Raw genomic sequence first — 19,002 nt, 5'->3', positions numbered from 1 at the left:
ACACTGCATCAAACTGCATGGCTGTCGTCCCAGAAGGAAACCTCTTCTAAAGATGATGCACAAAAAAAGCCCGCAAACAGTTTGCTGAAGACAAGCAGACTAAGGACATGGATTACTGGAACAATGTCCTGTGGTCTGATGAGACCATGATAAATTTATTTGGTTCAGATGGTGTCAAACGTGTGTGGCGGCAACCGGGTAAGGAGTACAAAGACAAGTGTGTCTTGCCTACAGTCAAGCATAGTGGTGGAAGTGTCATGGTCTGGGGCTGCATGAGTGCTGCCGGCACTGGGGAGCTACAGTTCATTGAGGGAACCATGAATGCCAACATGTACTGTGACATACTGAAGCAGAGCATGATCCCCTTGGATCATGCTCCATCCAAGGTGATAACTACTCCAAACACACCTCCAAGACCATCACTGCCTTGCAAAAGAAGCTGAGGGTAAAGGTGATGGACTGGCCCAGCATGTCTACAGACCTAAACCCTATTAAGCATCTGTATGGCATACTCAAACGGAAGGTGGAGGAATACCAGTGGGGACGCTAGAGACACACTTGAACTTCCACTGGTTTGAGACCTCACCCATGTTGATCCAGTAGCTGTAGAGATATGGTTGGGGACAATAGACTAACATTTGCATTCCACTGGCCTGATGTTGCAGTCACCTATCTGGTACAGAGAAAACACAGGAAACTTTGCTGTATTGGATGCAAATTTTTGTCTGCTCTCTATAGAAATCTAAGCTCCATCCAGGGACTGTCAGCTTTGAGAGAATGTGCTATTGTTTGGGTATTCCACCGACCCATGTTATCCCTTGCTGTGCTCAAAACCTTAAAAAAAATATCAGTGGACTGGATTGCTGTTACTACAAGAGAGACAGTTTAGTGAGAACTATGTCTGAGAACAAGGTAATTCTAATCGGGGGACCCACTTGCACTACACAAGGCACAAATTGAGTGGATGCATTGCCAGAGATTATAGTCTCATGCACATTGCAGAGGCACAGCCTTTGGTTTACCATACAGGTGCATTGTACTTTAGTAGAATGGAGAAATATCTAGGGGTGTTTAAGGGAGTTGTAAAGGCAGAAAGTTTTTTATTTTAATGCATTCCATGCATTAAGATAAAAAGCCTTCTGTGTGTAGCAGCCGCCCCAGCACCCACTAATACTTACCTGAGCCCCATCTATGTCCAGCGATGTACTCAAATCCCTCAGCCTTCTGGGACTCTCTTTCCTGGTTGGCTGAGACACAGCAGCAGCACCAATGGCTCCCATGGCTTTCAATCAAAGTCTGTTAGCCAATCAGGGGAGAGAGGGGGCGGCAACTCTGTGTCTGAAAGAACACACTGAGCTGCAGCTAGGCTTGGGTGCCCCCACAGCAAGCAGCTTACTATGCACTCGATAGGAGGGAGGGGCCAGAAGCAGCAAAGAGGCACCTGAGAAGAGGAGGCTCCAGACTACCCTGTGCAAAACCAACTGCATAGAGCAGGTAAGTATGACATGTTTGTTTTTTATTTTTATTTTTTTAAAACAGACTTTACAATCACTTTAACAACAGGGCTACACGTTTTAAGCCAAACTCCGGATTTTTTTTCTTATAGTCTTGACAAGAAGCTACAGAGAGTAATAAAAAATCCTTCTCAGACATTCTGTCCCTTCCCCACTCAAAATGTGCTTTTGTCTGTATCCACCCTACGGAGAGGACACAAACGGGGCACAGATGGAAATAAAAACTTGAGAAGGGCATTAACCTGAACCTACACTATCGTACACTATCTAAAACATGAATGATTTACTATTTAGGTTGTTTACCCTGAAATTCATTAATTTGCAGCAGCCATTCATCGAGGGTGTTACCTAAGATCCTTGACGTACAATATAGCTAGCCAGTGAAGATAGAACCTTCAGATCTCTTGAAGATATGTCTTATGAAAATATGGCACAACCATGTAAATATCACATTAACATTACTTTCAGCTCACTTTAGACTTGTATTTTAATATAAGTACTCACTCTAAAAATATTTTTTCAAGAGATTAGATCATGGCATTATGGATATTAAAATAATAGAATGCTTATCTAGGACATCTGTATGAAGACAGGTACTGAATGTAGAAAATCTTGGCTAAAAATAACAGTAACTGTATTAGGTGATAGGTGTATGCCAGATGAAAAGCAATAGCTGTATTAAATAATATTTATGACACAGTATATTTATTTATATTCCTCATCAAAGTCTTTATGGGATTATCTAGGCTGTGTCTGTCCTCTAGTGAACTCTACGTCTTTGTTAATGTTCATCTTAAAAAGAACTTGGGAGAAGAGACAAAACAAAGGTGTGTTCTTGCAGGTTTATACAATGACTTGTCAAGATAATTTAATCAGTAATAATCTTTGCTAGCTGTAAACCTGTTAGGACTTGTTTACCTGGGCCTGATTCTGGTGTGGCGGGTTTAGCATCAGCGCTGAAGCTCCCCAAACAGCATCTAATTTGATTAGATTGTTGTAAAGCTAAACTCCATGGCAAAAAAGCTTTAGGCTCCATGCACACTGAAGCTCAAAAAAGCATTATCTGGATGCCAGATTGCTGGTAGAAAACGCTGGTTAAAAAAACACACTTATAACAGCGTTTTGTACTAGCGTTTATGTATGTTTACCGGCGTTTGACGTTTTTTAGCGTTTTTTTGGTCAGCAAAACGGCACTTTGACTGTGATTTTATGGCGTTCATTGAACAGCCCATAAACTCTACTGCTGATAAAAGGTAAAAAAGTCCATGTGTGCATGGACACATAAGATAACATAGAGTGGAGTTTATGGGCTGTTAAAAAAAACACCCAAACTCCAAAAAACAGCCGTTTATGAGCTCCAGTGTGCATGGAGCCAAAAATGTATTCCTAATTTGTGTAGCAATCACCCCTGCAAGGGCTGCTGAGTATTTGCCTAGGTTTCCCTTAATAGTATACAGGGCTGGTGCAAGCATCTTTGTCTACACAGGCGAAAGTGCATTTTGGTGCCCCCTCCACAATGCAACCCCCTACAGTCTACAGCCTCGTTGGTACCTCTGTCACGCTGCACTCATAATGTGATGGAGCGCAGCATGAAGGAAGTCACACAGCATTGAGAATTTGAGCTGTGCTGAGCTGGCACCCCCCATATCCTCCACTAGGGATGAGCCGAACACCCCTCGGTTCGGTTCGCACCAGAACCTGCGAACGGACCGAAAATTTGCATGAACGTTAGAACCCCATTGACGTCTATGGGACTCGAATGTTCGAAATCAAAAGTGCTCATTTTAAGGGCTAATTTGCATGGTATTGTCCTAAAAAGGGTTTGGGGACCCGGGTCCTGTCCCAGGGGACATGTATCAATGCAAAAAAAACTTTTAAAAATGTCTGTTTTTTCGGGAGCAGTGATTTTAATGATGCTTAAAGTAAAAAAAAAAAAAAAAGTGAAATATTCCTTTAACCACTTCAGCCCCGGAAGGATTTACCCCCTTCCTGACCAGAGCGTTTTTTGCGATTCGGCACTGCGTCGCTTTAACTGACAATTGCGCGGTCGTGCAACGTGGCTCCCAAACAAAATTGACGTCCTTTTTTTCCCACAAATAGAGCTTTCTTTTGGTGGTATTTGATCGCCTCTGCGATTTTTATTTTTTGCACTATAAACAAAATAAGAGCGACAATTTTGAAAAAAACGCATTATTTTTTACATTTTGCTATAATAAATATCCCCCAAAAATATATAAAAAAAACATTTTTTTTCTTCAGTTTAGGCCGATCGTATTCTTCTACATATTTTTGGTAAAAAAAATCGCAATAAGCATTTATTAATTGATTTGCGCAAACGTTATAGTGTTTACTAAATAGGGGATAGTTTTATGGTATTTTTATTAATAATTTTTTTTTTACTAGTAATGGCGGCGATCAGCGATTTTTATTGTGACTGCAACGTTATGGTGGACATGTCGGACATTTTTGACACATTTTTGGGACTATTGTCATTTATACAGCGATCAGTGCGATTAAAAATGCACTGATTACTGTGTAAATGACACTGGCAGTGAAGGGGTTAACCACTAGGGGGCGGGGAGGGGTTAAGTGTGTCCTAGGAAGTGATTACTAACTGTAGGGGGATGGGCTGTGTGGGTGACGTCACTGATCTCTGCTCCGATGACAGGGAGCAGAGATCGAGTGACACTTGTCACTAGGCAGAATGGGGAGATGCTGTTTACAACGGCATCTCCCCGTTCATCCGCTCCGTGAGGCGATCACGGGTATCCCCGCGGCGATCGAGTCCACGGGACCCGCGACCCGACTTACGGAGCTCCCGGCCGGCGCGCGCACGCACGGGCACGGCGGGAAATTCAAATGGACATACAGGTACGCCCATTTTGCCCAGCCGTGCCGCTCTGCCGACGTACATCGGCGTGCGGCGGTCGGCAAGCGGTTAAATATCGTACCTGGGGGGTGTCTATAGTATGCCTGTAAAGTGGCGTGTGTTTCCCGTGCTTAGAACAGTCCCTGCACAAAATGTCATTTTTAAAGGAAAAAAAAGTCATTTAAAACAGCTTGAGGCTTTAATGTAATGTCGGATCCTGGCAACATGGATGAAAATCAGTGAGACAGATGGCATGGCTACCCCCCAGTTCATTACCAGGCCCTTTGGGTCTTGTATGGATATTAAGGGGAACCCCGCACCCAAATTAAAAAAGGAAACAGCGGTATGCAGGCTCTGTACTCTGAACAGCAGTATACAGGCGGTGCAAACAAGACAGGGACTGTAGGTTTGTTGTTAAGTAGAATCTGTTTGTAATTTTGAACTGGTACATTTTTAACGTGTTTAGCTCCAGCCAAAAAATCTATTTTAAGCTTTTTGGAAAACATAGGGAAGGGTTATCATCCCTGTGACATTTGTTTTGCTGCCTGTGATCCTCTTCAGAAGATTTCACCTCACTTTTTGTCCCAATGACAAATGTTTTTTGAAAATGTGGGTTTTTTTGTGAAACAAGGATTGGTGACAAAGCATCAGTGGAAAGAAGAAATGTTTTTCCCATATTAACTCTTACAGGAGAGAATTTCCCTTCCTAGGGGTAGATTTCATCTCACTTCCTGTTGTCTCCTTCCGTTTGCAAGTAGGAGTCGTTTGTAAGTTGGATGTTTGAAAGTAGGGGCCTGCCCTATAAACTCAGCAGAAATTTAGGCCTTAGTGTTGTTGCCACAACACTGTAAGCCCTCACAGGGCCCTGCTGTGAAATATTAGATCAAGAATTGTAATTACATGCCCCTGTTGAACAGGGGCAGAAAAATTGGGCCTTTGGTGGTGGTGGTGCTAGTGCCACAATACTGTAAGTCCTCACTCGCTCTTGGTGGGCACAGAAACAGACCCTGCTGCAAAGTATTGCATCAAAAATTGTAATTACATGCCCCTGTTAAACAGGGGCTGAAAAATTGGGCCTTAGGCACTGGTGCTGGTGCCACAACACTGCAACCCCTCACAGATACTCTAGTTGGAACGCAGGAACGAGCCCTGCGGCAAAGTATTGCATCAAAAATTGTAATTACACGCCCCTGTTAGACAGGGGCTGAAAATTGGGTAGGCACTGGTGCTGGTGCCACAACACTGCAACCCCTCACAGATACTCTAATTGGAACGCAGGAACGAGCCCTGTTGCAAAGTATTGCATCAAAAATTGTAATTACACGCCCCAGTTAAACAGGGGCTGAAAAATTGGGCCTTAGGCACTGGAACCAAAAATGTTCTTACAAGCTATCAGCGTGATCATTGAGGAGGAAGAGGATAATTACTCAGGATAGTCACTCAGCATCAGCATAGGCAGTCTTTGAAGGGATCTGTGATTTAAAAAAAAATTATTCAGTTACATCAGCATCAGGTGCTTGGTAGCTGGTGGTGATCCAAGACTGATTCATTTTTATGAAGGTCAGTCGATCGACCGAGTCGGTGGACAGATGCACCCTGTGATCGGTTACAAAGCCTCCAGCAGCACTGAATGTGCGTTCCGAAAGAACGCTGGATGCAGGACAGACCAGTAGCTCAATTGCATACTGTGCAAGCTCTGGCCAGTGATCCATCCTCAAGACCCAGTAACCCAGAGGATTTTTGGTGGGAAAGGTGTCCAAGTCAGATCTTGCCCCTAGGTATTCCTGCACCATGTAAAACAGATGCTTACGCTGGTTGCTGGAACCGATCATACCTTGGGGCTGCGGACTAAAAAATTGTCTGAACGCATCGGTCAGACGGCCACCTTCTCCATCGCTCCTTCATTGACTGACCGAAGCCTCAGCAACACGTTGTCCAGAAACAGGAGTTTGTAACCTCCCAGTCTCTGGGAACGCGTTGCACAGACCTTTCTGCAAGGCCTCCCGAAGATGTTTCATCCTCTGCTCCCTCTGCGACGGCAAGATAAGGTCCGCAACCTTACCCTTGTAACATGGATCAAGGAGGGTTGCCAGACAGTATTGGTCCTTCTCCTTGATACCACGAATATGAGGATCCTTCCGCAGGCTTTGCAGGATCAGGGAGGCCATGCAGCGTAGGTTTGCTGAGGCATTCGGTTCGAAGTCCTCTGGGTCACTAAGGACGACATGGTCCGCAGCCACCTCCTCCCAGCCACGTACAAGTCCATGTGTTTCTTGGGACTGATCCCTTAAAGACTGCTGCCAATGTTGAGTGCCAGGCTCCACCTCCATACTGACACAATCCTCCTCCTCCTCCTCGTCCTCTTCCTGTGTGATCGGCGGGCACGCAGGAACACTGTCTGGATAAAGGGGGCCTTGAGAGCTAAGGAAGTCCTCCTCTTCCTGCCTTTGTTCTGCCTCAAGTGCCCTGTCCATTATTCCACGCAGTGTGTGCTTTAACAGGTGGACAAGGGGGACAGTGTCACTGATGCATGCACTGTCACTGCTCACCATCCTCGTGGCCTCCTCAAATGGTGACAGGACAGTGCATGCATCCCTGATCATGGCCCACTGGCGTGGGGAAAAAAAACAAGCTCCCCTGACCCTGTCCTGGTGCCATAGTTGCACAGGTACTCATTGATGGCCCTCTGCTGCGTGTGCAGCCGCTGCAGCATGGCCAACGTTGAGTTCCACCTGGTGGGCATGTCACAGATTAGGCGGTTCTTGGGCAGGTTAAACTCCTTTTGGAGGTCTGCCAGCCGAGCACTGGCATTATATGACCGGTGGAAATGCACACAGACTTTCCTAACCTGCCTCAGGACATCCTGTAAGCCCGGGTACCTGCCCAAGAACCACTGCACCACCAAGTTAAGGACGTGAGCCAAACAGGGCACATGGGTCATTTGTCCCTGTCGGAGGGCAGAGAGGAGGTTGGTGCCATTGTCGCAAACCACCATTCCTGCCTTAAGTTGGTGTGACGTCACCTCTGAACCTGCCCCTGCAGAGCTGACAGAACCTCTGCCCCAGTGTGGCTCCTGTCCCCCAAGCACACCAGCAGAGGCACCGCATGGCATCTTTTGGCCTGCATACTCGCGTAGCCCCTTGAACGGCTATGGAGCACTGCTGGTTCCGAGGACAAAGCACAGGAAGAGGCCATGGAGGAAGAAGAAGAGGAGGGGGTGGAGGAGAGAGGTGTGTCACAATCATTAGTAGTGGCATTTTGGAGGCGTAGTGGCGGAACAACCTCCAACACTACTGCACCTTGTCCTGCATCCTTCCCAGCTACCAGCAGAGTCACCCAATGCGCGGTGAAACTTAGGTAACGTCCCTGTCCATGCCTGCTGGACCATGAGTCAGCGGTAATATGCACCTTATGCTGACTGCCCTGTCCAGCGAGGCATGGACATTGCCTTCCACATGCTGGTAGAGAGCCGGAATCGCCTTCCGTGAGAAAAAGTGGCATTTGGGTACCTGCCACTGAGGAACCGCACATTCCACAAACTCACGGAAGGGGGCAGAATCTACCAACTGAAAAGGCAGCAGTTGAAGTGCTAGCAATTTTGCCAAGCTAGCATTCAACCGCTGGGCATGTTGCACGGCCAGCTGCCGAAAAAAAGGCCAAGCGTGTCCCACAGCCACGTGCTGATGAGGATGCACCGTCTCCACGACCAGCACTGTTGCCTCTAGACACACAGCCTGCTTGCCCTCTTTTATTGGCTTGTGACTGTCTGCCTCTCCTTGTTTGCCTTCCAGACATACCAATGGCCTGAAGCTGGGATATAGATAGATAGATATATACATATATATATATATATATATATATATATATATATATATATATACTGATACTACAGCTAGCAAAGTCAACTGCCTGCCTGTAGTATGAGAACACCACCAACCTTCTACAGGTAGCTTTAGCTGAACACTGTGCAGAGCTCGCAAAAAACTAACTTGTAGCTTATTTAGCTGCCTGCGGTAGTGATAGGATCAGGAAAACACCACCAACCTTCTACAGGTAGCTTTAGCTGAACACTGTGCAGAGCTCGCACTACACTAACTTGTAGTTTTAGCTGAGCACTGTGCAGAGCTCGCAAAAAACTAACTTGTAGCCTATTTTAGCTGCCTGCGGTAGTGATAGGATCAGGAAAACACCACCAACCTTCTACAGGTAGCTTTAGGTGAACACTGTGCAGAGCTCGCAAAAAAAAATAACTTATAGCTTATTTAGGTGCCTGCGGTAGTGATAGGATCAGGAAAACACCACCAACCTTCTACAGGTAGAAGGTTCGCACTACACTAACTTGTAGTTTTAGCTGAACACTGTGAGGAGGACGCACTACACTAACTTGTAGCTTTAGCTGAACACTGTTCAGAGGACGCACTACACTAACTTGTAGCTTTAGCTGAACACTGTGCAGAGGTCGCACTACACTAACTTGTAGTTTTAGCTGAACACTGTGCAGAGCTTGCAAAAAACTAACTTGTAGCTTATTTAGCTGTCTGCGGTAGTGATAGGATCAGGAAAACACCACCAACCTTTTACAGGTAGCTTTAGGTGAACACTGTGCAGAGCTCGCAAAAAAAAAATAACTTGTAGCTTATTTAGCTGCCTGCGGTAGTGATAGGATCAGGAAAACACCACCAACCTTCTACAGGTAGCTTTAGCTGAACACTGTGCAGAGCTCGCACTACACTAACTTGTAGTTTTAGCTGAACACTGTTCAGAGGACGCACTACACTAACTTGTAGATTTAGCTGAACACTGTGCAGAGGTCACACTACACTAACTTGTAGTTTTAGCTGAACACTGTGCAGAGCTCGCAAAAAACTAACTTGTAGCTTATTTAGCTGCCTGCGGTAGTGATAGGATCAGGAAAACACCACCAACCATCTACAGGTAGCTTTAGCTGAACACTGTGCAGAGCTCTCAAAAAAATAACTTGTAGCTTATTTAGCTGCCTGCGGTAGTGATAGGATCAGGAAAACACCAGCAACCTTCTACAGGTAGCTTTACGTGAACACTGTGCAGAGCTCGCAAAAAACTAACTTGTAGCTTATTTAGCTGCCTGCGGTAGTGATAGGATCAGGAAAACACCACCAACCTTCTACAGGTAGCTTTAGCTGAACACTGTGCAGAGCTCGCACTACACTAACTTGTAGTTTTAGCTGAACAGTGTTCAGAGGACGCACTACGCTAACTTGTAGCTTTAGCTGAACACTGTGCAGAGGTCGCACTACACTAACTTGTAGTTTTAGCTGAACACTGTTCAGAGGATGCACTACACTAACTTGTAGCTTTAGATGAACACTGTGCAGAGGTCGCACTACACTAACTTGTAGTTTTAGCTGAACACTGTGAGGAGGACACACTACACTAACTTGTAGCTTTAGCTGAACACTGTGAAGAGGACGCACTACACTAACTTGTAGTTTTAGCTGAACACTGTGCAGAGGTCAGACTAAACTAACTTGTAGCTTTCTTTCCAATAATGTTTATTGAAATTTTCAGATAGAAATATACAGTATACATTGCATAAGTTTTTGAAGAATATAAACATATCTCTCGGCCAACATGGCCTGTGGAAATTATACAGATAGATGAAATCATCTCTACTATCTCTGCATGAAGTGGACAAGGTTGTCAGGTTGCTCTCTTCTGAGTCTGACCATTTCCACTCACATACAGATTTACGTAAAATATAAGGTGTCATACATTCGGAGATATAGCTGTCTGTCTATATATATTCATTGTTTCTAGAACGATCTCCACATCATTTGTACACTTATTGGAGAGAAGGCGACGTACCAGGGTCCCGCCCAGCCACCCCCTTTGGGAACTCACTGTGGATGGAAGGACCCCAGACGCACCCCCCCTCCGGCTCAGAATCCATAAACCTTATGCCATTTCTTGGACTTTCTCATGAAGTACCAGGCCATTATTAAACAATCCTGCAATAAAGAGGAGAGGGAAAGAGAGAAAATAGGAGAGGGATTGAAGAGAGAGGGTGGGGGGGGGGTGTGAGTGCACCCCTGTAGATCTTGATTAGGATCCATTAACCTCTCATAAACCCGTAGACATGTAGGTCAGCCACGGTTCCCAAATCTTATCAGAGGCTGGTTGTTTGTCTAATAAAATTGCTGAGAGTCGTTCATTAATCAGGATCCACGTTAGTTTCGCTTTCACCAAGTCAAAAGGGATTAAGGGCTTTCTCCAAGACCTAGCAACCGCAATCCTAGATGCTGTAAAGATGAAAGAGATGAGTTTCTTTGTGTGTATCGGTACCCCTTCCACTTGGCCCCCCATCAACGCCTGTTGTGGTGATTTGGTTAGATTCACTTGTATGAGTGAGTAAATAAAATTATAGATGCGTATCCAAAATCGTCTGACTTTAGGGCAGGTCCACCATATATGATATATGGTGCCTTCTTTACCACATCCCCTAAAACATAGTGGGGAGGCATTGGGAACATATATCGCAATTCTCGCCGGAACCATATACCACCGTAATAGGACTTTATAATTTGCCTCTATCAGGGAGGTATTTATATAAGCTTTTGAGGCGGCATGTGCCATTCTAAACCATGTGTCCATATCTAGTGTTACTTCTAAATCTTGTTCCCACTTTTGCATATAAAATAATTTTTCCATCTTAGAGGTCAATATACTGTATATTTTGGATATGTGGCCTGTATGCTTATCGAAAGATCTGAACAGATATTCCATTGAGGTGGAAGTCGTGATGTCAGACTTACGCTGTAAAGTCTTTAGGTAGTGCACTATCTGAAGATAATGATAATATTCTGTATTGGGTAATTGATGTTTTCCTATGAGATCTTGTTTCTATAAGATACCTCTATGGTCGCACATATCTGCAATACGTATCAAAACCCTTATTGGTCCACCATGAGAACCTGTGAGGATTAAGACCCGGGGTGAAATCTGGGTTACCCGTTAATGGGGCTAAGGGATAGTGACTGGAACAAAAAGCAAAGGGCTTCTGCAATCTGTCCCATAGACTCAATGAGAAAGATAGCGTAGGGCACATTATGGTTGGTCTGTCTTTCATTCGAAGACACATCAAGTGACTAATCGGCTTTGTAGGATAGGGAGATGATTCCATTCTCATCCAGGATGGTTGAGTTTGCGAAGAGTGAGAACGAATTAATTGGGCCAGTTGAGCTGCCTCAAAATACTTGACCAGATCCGGGACCCCCAGACCTCCTCTCGTTTTGGGAGTATAAAGGGTTCGCCTATTCACCCTGGGTCTTGTCTCCCCCCAAATAAATTTCATCATCTTATTCTGGAGAACCTTTAGGTCGGGTTTGTTGATAGCTATCGGAAGAGTCCTAAACAAATACAACAGTCTCGGTAAAAGATTCATTTTTATGGAATACAGTCTGCCAAACCACGACAGTGGACTTTTGGCCCATCTCAAAAGATCCGCTGTCAGTTTTCTATAGATAGGGGTATAGTTAGCCTGATACAGGGTATGTATAGCAGGAGTTATAAAGATTCCCAAATATGGAAGTCTTTCTCTTTGCCATTTAAACTGAAATGACTTTTAAAGTAATTGTACAGTTTGCGATTCTAGGGTTAAATTTAGAGCTTCGGATTTGGAGTGATTAATTGTGAGACCCGAGAAAGCTGTATAGCGACGTAGTACTTGATAAAGATTGGGAAGAGATGTAACCGGGGATGAGAGGAACATTAAAATATCATCAGCGAAAAGGGCACATTTCTGCTTCTCGTCGCCACAATAAATACCTTTGATATCCTGATGATTTCTTAACTTAATTGCTAGAGGTTCTAGTGCCATTATAAATAGAATGGGAGGCAAAGGGCACCCTTGCCTCGTACCCCTATGTATATCTATAGTGTGTGATTTGTAGCCTTTTATCTGAAGTCTAGCCATAGGTGCACTATATATGCCTGCAGTATGGTCGTAAAGTGAGACCCAAATCCATATTTCCTCAATGTGTAGTGAATGTAATCCCACGTCACCAAATCGTCGCTTTACACAGATCTAAAGATAATAGCGTGCCCTTCCGTGTGCCATGATTATCCCAATTTGAATTCAGCGCTGCTATAACGTCTATTACTCGTCGGATTTGGTCTGGGGCCTGTCGATTGGGCACAAATCCCACCTGATCTGGATGGATATAATTGGATAAAAAGGTGTTCATTCTGGTCTCTAACACTTTGGTCATCAACTTAAGATCCACATTAATGAGTGAAATTGGGCGATAGCGGGATCTCCATGGTCCTTTCCTGGTTTAGGAATAACTTATATTATTATAAAAAGCCTCATTTTCGTGTGTAGCTAGGGGGGCCCCCTTTCGTAGTGCATTAAAGAAAGAGCATAAATGTGGTGTCAATATAGCTGCATATTTTCTATAATAATGTCCCATGAATCCATCCGGGCTGGGTGCTTTAGTGGGATTTAAACTTTTAATGGCTGCCAAAATTTCCCCCTCTGTAAAAGCTTCCTCCATTAGTTCGATATGTTCCTGTGCAATTTGCAGTAGGGGAATATCTTGAAAAAATTTGTCTGCCTGGGTCGTAGGGAATGGATTCGGTTTCTTATAGTTTGGTAAAAAATTTTGAAAATTCTTCAAGTATCACTTGAGGATTTTGGGTAAATTTCCCATCCTGCGTCCGTAATCTCGGCATGGCAGGGTTGAACGGTCGCGGGGTAAGTTTTCGAGCTAGGAGTGTGGAAGGTTTATCTCCCCGGTGTAAAAGCGATGTCTAGACCATCGTAGATATTTCTCAGCTTTGGTGGTGAGACTAAGGTTCAATGCTGTTCGTGCTGTGTCTATTTTATGTCTCAGATCTAAATGCGGGTTAGATTTTTGTTCCTGAACTGCCTGTTGTAGCTCCTCTTCCTGCTGTTGGATCTTCTTAGCATTATTGCATTTGTTTCTAGAAGCTATTTGGATCAACTTACCGCGTATGGTGGCCTTATGTGCCGCCCAGTTAATACCAGGGGATGTGTCACCAACACAATTGTCAATAAAATATTGTTGTAGGGCTTTTTCTATTTCTGTATATATAATTGGATCATTAAGTAGTGAGGCATTGAGTCGCCACTTTGAGGGCTTTGGTCTCATCCATAAATCTGTTAGTGTTAGTTGTACCGGAAAGTGGTCTGACCATGACATGGGCAAAATTTGAGCTGATTTGATAGAAGGGAGGAGTGATGATTGTGTAAATATATGGTCTATACTGGAGTACGTTTTATGGACCTGGGAGTAATGTGTGTAGTCTCTAGTTGTAGGATGAAGGTCCCTCCAAGTATCTATAAGGTCATGGGAGTGTAAAATCAGGGCTAATTTGATACCTTGTTTGGGGATGTGTTTCACTATAGGTTTATGTGTATTTGTCCTATCTAGGGTCTGATCTAGGGAGACATTACAATCACCTCCTATTATAGTGAGGAAAAAATGATTTTAGCCCGGATCAACCTCCAAATTAAATTAGTTAATTGGGTATAGGCAGATATTCATCCAATGTAATAATGGGTGCAGTTTGGGTCGCCTTATAAGGCATACAAAAAATAACAAGGAAAAAGAGATTCCCCAAAGAAAGGCAGAAACCCAAACACAATCTGTCAAAAAACAATATATTTATTAAACTATAAACACCACACAAAGAATACAAAAATAGGCAATTATGGGCAAATCAGGGAGGATATCAATTGACTAATTAAAATTGATAACGTTATCATTAAAAACAACGGAGCCGCGGCCAAACATACCCCATACACACACCAATCACAGCAACAGATTCTAACTAGGTCAGCTAGAAATTGGATAATGTAAGACCTCAGATAAGTCCAAGTACAGGCGGTGTGGCGGTGTGGGGGTGGGGTGGATGAATGTGGATTAATTTGGTAATGTTGCAGGGAGGTTCAGTGGTTTGAACACAATTGAAAATTTAGTGCCAGACCGGGAGCTGAACAGTGGTATATACAGGCTGACCACAATGACCGGTAAAACCTATTAATGGCAGTGATAACTCAGGACTTTCAAGCAAAGCAGTTCATCCGGACAGCAGGCGGTAGGGGGAGCATGTACGGTAAGGCTGCACTGATATCATAAATTGGAGTAATACATCTCTCACCAGGTAAATCAGCAGCTCACAGAATCGCAGGCTCTACCCCGAGTGGTCACTTGTAGACAAAGACTGTTGCGTTTGCTTGTGCCGTCAGGTGGAGAAAGTCCCGCTGTGTTAGTGCCTTGTATCAGATGGTATAGGTCGGTCGTCAGCTGTTGGTTCCCGGCAAAGCATTCAAACACCCTGTGTTCGCGGCTCCGAGATGACGTGCTGACGTCACGTGCTGACGCGTTTCACCAGCCAATCACCGCTGGTTTCCTCAGAGCAAAGGAGGGGTCCGTGGGCGAAGGTTAAATAGACTAACCAATATAGGGTGTAATTACATCAGGTGTCCACCAGATGTCGCACACAGTCACCACTCATCACAGACATTTCAGCAAGAGCAAAAACCTCGCAAATGGCTTCACAAACATGACTGCTATCACTTGCACATTAAACTATGATATAACGTGATACAAGAGAGCCTTTGATGGTGGTGGGTATGTACATTTACATGGAGACCAAGTGAAGCGAAAAACAAAAAATAAAAAATAAAAATTAAAGACAAAAAACAGGTAAGGCATAACGAATTAAAGCACCAGTATAACGCTAGAAAATCGCTTGGAGACAAAAAACAGGAAAAGGTACTAATATAAACGGTTACTGCAGAGGAAGTCAATTAAATTATTTCTCCAAAAAGGACTGGAGGCTACATTCGGTATTTAACCCATTGGGGGCCATCGCCTCCAAATAGTAGGTCCACATCTTTTCCTTCTGAAGGAGAATGGTGTCAAAATCGCCACGTCTTGTAGGTAAATTCAACCTGTATATGCCTTTTACTATTAGACCCTTGGGGTCCCGGTTATGGAATTTGGCAAAGTGTAATGAAATGGGGCGTTCATCATTCAGTTTTTTAATACCAGCAATATGTTCCCGAATCCTAACCCTTAGGGCTCTTTTGGTTTTGCCCACATAGGTTTTATTACACGGACAGGTAAGTGTATAAACCACTCGAGTAGTAGAGCAGTTTATAAACTGTTTAATCCTATAGTCTACACCTCCGCGGGGATTCGGGAACATATTTGTCTGGTGGACATACTTGCAAACATTGCAGTGTCCACATCTATACATGCCTGGGGAGATTCTGGAGTCACTAAGCCAGTTCTTTTGAGTGGTACGGGTGTATTCAGAGTGGACAAGCAGGTCACCAAGATTATTAGATCTTTTTGCTGTCAGGAGGGGTTTTGGACTCACCAGTTCGGAGATTAGGGGGGCTGAAGTTAAAATGTGCCAATGTTTTTGTAGGACTCCTTGAACCATTTTCCATTGGGATCCATATTTAGTAATGATCCTTGGGAAGTTCTTTTCAGCATTTCCTTTTGGTTCATTATCTTTATTTTTAGCATGAAAAGAATTAACAGGGGGTGTTAGGAGTTCATCACGATTTTTAAGGGTGGCTTTTTTCTTTGCCTTTTTGAGGGAACTATGTGAGTAACCCCTTTGTCTAAATCTATGATACATCTCATATGCCTCCTTATGGAATTCCTCCTCCACAGAACAATTCCGTCTGATCCTCAGGAATTGTCCTGTGGGTATCCCATGGATTAATGGTTTGGGGTGGTGACTCTGGGCAGACAACAGGGTGTTAGCTGCTGTTTCCTTCCTGTAGGTGCTAGTAACAATTTCACTCCCAGATCTCCGTATAGATAGATCCAGAAATGGGAGTATGTCGAGATGGTGTGAATAGGTCAGACGTATGTTATAGTTATTCCTATTAAGTTCGGACATAAAGTCCTCAAGTTGTTCGACTGAACCAGTCCACACCATCAAGACGTCATCAATGTACCTCAGCCACAGGAGGGAGTGGCTGAGGTACAAAGGGGACTGATAGACCTTCATTTCCTCCCAAAGTCCCAGGTGGAGGCATGCGTATGAGGGAGCCCAAGGCGCCCCCATACTGGTGCCTCTAATCTGCTGATAGTAATGACCAAGAAATTGGAAGAAATTGTTATTAAGCATGAATTCAAGAAGTTCCCCAATAAACTCATTTTGAGCACCCTGTTGAGGATGGTGAAAGTCCAAAAAATGCATTGTAGCCTCAATACCACAGTGGTGTGGTATCGACGTATACAAGCTCTCCACGTCGATGCCCACCAAAAGGGCCTCTGGGGGTATGACAAAATGTCGTAATCTAACCAGAACGTCTCTGCTGTCACGGACAAAAGAAGGAAGTAGATTAACCATATGTTTAATCATAGAATCTATGTATTTGCCTCTTTTTTCTAAGGGGCCCTTTATGGCTGAGACGATTGGCCTGCCAGGGGGACATGTGAGGGATTTATGGAGTTTGGGTATTATATAAAAGGTAGGGATTGTAAATTCATCTACCCTAAGGAAAGAAAATTCCCTTTTCGTTAGAAGGCCCGCCTCCATCCCCAGTTTGAGTTTTTTATTCAGTGTCTCAACAAGAGTGGGAAAAGGGGAACTGGTAAGTCTCTGATAAGTGGAGGCATCACCAAGAAGTCTTAGAGATTCATCCTCATACATTTTTTCACTTAAAAGTACCACGTTTCCCCCTTTGTCGCTCTTCTTAATCACTAGGTTTGGTGCATTTTGCAACTCAGATAGAGCTTTTCTTTCCTTGTTTGTGAGGTTGTTAGGACCGATCCATTTCCAATTGATCTTCATAAGGTCAGATTTGACTTGATCTAAGAAGAGCTGCAACCACTTGTGCTTAGATAGTGGGGGCATCTTGGTAGATCTAATTCTTAGATCAGAAGGTCTCCTCAAAGTATGGCATAAGTTTTCATCTACCTCGCTATCACAGTTCTCATCCAACAAAGAAATTAGGCATTCAATGGCCTCCTTATCATCTTTATCTAGTGAGGACTCCGAGGTGAGAGAATCATTTTCTCGTTTTGCATGCCATAACTTGAAAAGAACCTTCCTCAAAAATAAACTAACATCCTTAAAAACCTCAAACTCATTCATGGATGATGTAGGGGAAAACGAGAGACCTTTTTTGAGTAGATTAATATGGATTTCTGTGAGGTGAAAATCTGACAGGTTTACAACGTTGAGATCCATCGGAACACAGTCCGAGACATTCAACGTCTTCTCTGGTTTCTTAGTCTCCCACTCGTTCGACTCTGTACACTGTCCCTCTCCTTTCCTTTTCTTTCTGTTTTTCCTTTGTCTCCTCCGTTTTCTTGTTTTTTGTCTATTTTTCGTTTCTGAGTCTCTGGGGGTGTCTTCCCTTCTAAATGTTCTAAAAAAGAGACTGTCTTTTGAGCAGTATCCTTGTCAAACTCACTGTCAGATGAGGAGCTGTTCCCTGTTTTAGACTGGCGTTGTCGCTGTCTGGTGTTTCTAGAAAGTGATCTACCTCTTTTTTGGTTTGTGGGATCAAAAATATCACCACTCTCCCAATCAGCTAGGTTCTGTTTGAACTTTTCTTGTTTGCTGTATTTTAGACTTTTTTGAATCCTTTCTATCTCCTTTTTTATATACTCATTATTTTTGTCAAATTCAGGATCATGTTTAAAGGGTTCTAGTGCTTTGGAGCTTGCGTCAAGTTCCACGCGTATCTCCTCCAGCTGGGCTTCCTCCTCATCGACAATGAGTTTTAGCAAAGATAGACCTCTATTTAGGCATTCAGTTTTCCAAGCTGATAAGAATCTAGGGGTATGTAGGTGTTCCGCAGGTATAACTCTCTCACGTAAACCCCTAGGGATAATCCCCTTAGAAATATGGGATTTCAATGAAGAAATATCCCATTTGCGGTTAAGGAATTTAATTACAAGTTTTTTGTGATGTTTAAAAAGTTTCCTAATTGGTTCTCTCTCTGTATCGCAACTTTCCACACCAACATCAAAGGCAGTATCAATCTCTATGTCCAGATCATGGTTAATCATATAAGCCATATATGCGAGGTAAGAGTCAAATGAAATCTACCCTAGAGACAGCCCAGTATGGCTTAATTGAGCCAATAATTTATAAATTGTACTACTATTTAGTAGTGTGTGGTGGGGGGATCTACAAGGGCTAGGAAGAGGGAAAAAATCCCAAGAAGAAATTCCTGTGAGGAAAAAATGATTTTAGCCCGGATCAACCTCCAAATTAAATTAGTTAATTGGGTATAGGCAGATATTCATCCAATGTAATAATGGGTGCAGTTTGGGTCGCCTTATAAGGCATACAAAAAATAACAAGGAAAAAGAGATTCCCCAAAGAAAGGCAGAAACCCAAACACAATCTGTCAAAAAACAATATATTTATTAAACTATAAACACCACACAAAGAATACAAAAATAGGCAATTATGGGCAAATCAGGGAGGATATCAATTGACTAATTAAAATTGATAACGTTATCATTAAAAACAACGGAGCCGCGGCCAAACATACCCCATACACACACCAATCACAGCAACAGATTCTAACTAGGTCAGCTAGAAATTGGATAATGTAAGACCTCAGATAAGTCC

This window comes from Aquarana catesbeiana, linkage group LG03 (genome assembly GCF_042186555.1).
Source record: "Aquarana catesbeiana isolate 2022-GZ linkage group LG03, ASM4218655v1, whole genome shotgun sequence".
Classification (NCBI taxonomy): domain Eukaryota; kingdom Metazoa; phylum Chordata; class Amphibia; order Anura; family Ranidae; genus Aquarana; species Aquarana catesbeiana.
This window is presented reverse-complemented; position numbering follows the sequence as displayed.